The following is a 2,498-nucleotide window of genomic DNA, read 5'->3' on the forward strand; positions in this document are numbered from 1 at the left end:
GATGTCCCTCCATTTCCGTAAGAGTTTGTCTGCGGTGTGCCTCTTGCAGAAAGTGGTGATACATAGCATAGCCTGCCTAGGTACGAGTTGGCGTTTGCGAGATGCTGCTACTGCACTGCTGCTGTTGTTGCTGCGGGAGGCAATACATCTACCCAGTGGGCTGTCACAGTAATATAGTCCTTAGTCTGCCCTGTTCCACTTGTCCACATGTCTGTGGTTAAGTGGACAGTGGGTACAAATGCATTTTGTGGGACACTGAGGACACTTTTTCTCACATCTCTGTACATGCTCGGTATCGCCTGTCTAGAGAAGTGGAACCTAGATGGGATTTGATACCGGGTACACAGTACCTCAAACAATTCTCTAAGTCCCACTGAACTAATGGCAGATACCGGACGCACGTCTAACACCAACATAGCTGTCAAGGCCTCAGTTATCTGCTTTGCAAAGGATGACTGCTGTCATATTTCATCTTCCTCACAAAGGACTGTTGGACAGTTAATTGCTTACTGGAAGTAGTACAAGTGGTCTTCCGACTTCCCCTCTGGGATGACGATCGACTCCCAGCAGCAACAACAGCAGCAGCAGCAACAGCAGGCGTACCACTGAAGGATCCTCCGGAGGAATCCCGGTTAGGAGAGGACTCCTCATTTTTGCCAGTGACATGGCCTGCAGGACTACTGATGTTCCTGACTGAGGAGGAAGTTGACGTTGAGGGAGTTGGTGGTGTGGCTTGCAGGAGCTTGGGTACAAGAGGTAGAAGGGATTTAGGTGTCAGTGGACTGCTTACGCTGTTACCTATTGTTTCACAACTTGACAATGACTTCTGATGAATGCGCTGCAGGTGACGTATAAGGGAGGATGTTCCCAGGTGGTTAACATCCTTTCCCTTACTTATTACAGATTGACAGAGGCAACACACAGCTTGACACCTGTTGTCCGGATTTGTGGCTAAATAATTCCCCACCGAAGAGGTGGCTTCTTTGGTATTTTGCCCAGGCATCACTATGGGCTTCTTCATCCTACGAACAACAGGTGTCTCCCCCGGTGCCTGATTTAAATAAACAATATCATCATCATCATCATCAGAATCCTCATAGTCAACTTCCTCCTCAGCGCCAGCAACACCCATATCCTTATCCTGGTGTACTTCAACAGTGACATCTTCAATTTGAATATCAGAAACTGGACTGTGGGTGCTCCTTACAGCACTTGCAGGGGATCTTTAAATGGTATTGGGTGGGGGTTTTTAGGAATCTGCACTGGTCCAGATTGTACAAACATTTGAATTCAATTGATATCAATCATATGTAACAAAATATATTCAAACCAACATGAAGCTACTGACTTCGCCTATTGAGGCTTTTAAAGTAGACTAAGGTTGGTGGTGCTCCCAGACATCAGTTCCAAAACAAACTGTAGAGAGGTTTGCGCAAGAGGCAAAAAAAGGGGGACTATTGATAATGTCTCTCAGGGGCACACTTGATTCAGTATATTGAAAAGATAGAATTTGGTAATGTGTGGGTAGGAAAAGATAAAACTTAACTTTTAATCACAGACGAAAGGATACTAAAAATATTGCTGTAAATCAGCAATATAGTTAAAACAAGTATTAAACAAAAATATTGTTGACGATACAGTTTGTAACTCACTTGTATAAAGAGGGTGACAGAAAGTTTCTCTGTAAACCCCCTGATTAGTAGTGAGTATTAATGTTTGACGTTTAGTCAAAAAGCGAAAATATAAATATTCCTGTTATCTCTATCATACTATGAAGTTATATAATGTGTATATTCATATGAGAGATAATGGAAAGCCGGCTTATATAAAATCTGGACTCCCGGAAGTGGGTTAACTGCGGTAATGGAGTACAAGGCTCGAATGGAATTAAATTTGCTGATCAGCAGAAGGTGTATTCCTTGGTGCTACAGTACCCGGTATTCCCAGAGGGTCACCCTTTCTGGTACTAACCTGGCCCAATGCTGCTTGGCTTCCAAGATCAGACGAGATCGGGCATGTCCAGCATGGTATGACTGTAGAAAGTCAGGTCAGTGCCTATCTGCTGGGGGGATGGCTAGTACTTGAGCTATTGAGGACAGATTGGTCCAATGGATGGCGTTGTCGAAAGCCAAATATTTGCCCAAGAGGCAGCTTGAGCAAAAGACCACCACTATATTATTGAAAATAAATGGTGCAGAATGATTTGTTTCTTTTATGGGAATTCCCCCACAAAGGAATTACGGTAAGAACAAATGCCAAATTTCCCACAAAGAAAATGTGGTGTGGCAATAAACAAGGTGATATGTCTTAATTGATGGGATATTTCTTTGAAATGGAAGGTGCCGTAAAGATTCACCTTTACGTTAATTTCCAAAATTAAACTGGATATATCAGAAAAACAATAACTCAGGAAATAATTCCGGAAATAATTATACACATTGAATATATCATTGTAATAATACAGCCTGAGTGGATAGTACGGAAATATCAGAATTGCA

General features: G+C 42.7%; 1 non-coding gene across 1 annotated transcript; it reads right to left on the reverse strand.

Moving 5' to 3' along the window:
* Positions 1-1,922: 1,922 nt before the first annotated feature.
* Positions 1,923-2,041, reverse strand: LOC134937887 (5S ribosomal RNA). The gene has a single exon (XR_010180590.1). It is a non-coding gene; the product is annotated as a 5S ribosomal RNA (ribosomal RNA).
* Between the last annotated feature and the right edge of the window lie 457 nt (positions 2,042-2,498).

The sequence above is a fragment of the Pseudophryne corroboree genome, chromosome 6, assembly GCF_028390025.1.
Source record: "Pseudophryne corroboree isolate aPseCor3 chromosome 6, aPseCor3.hap2, whole genome shotgun sequence".
In the NCBI taxonomy this organism is placed as follows: domain Eukaryota; kingdom Metazoa; phylum Chordata; class Amphibia; order Anura; family Myobatrachidae; genus Pseudophryne; species Pseudophryne corroboree.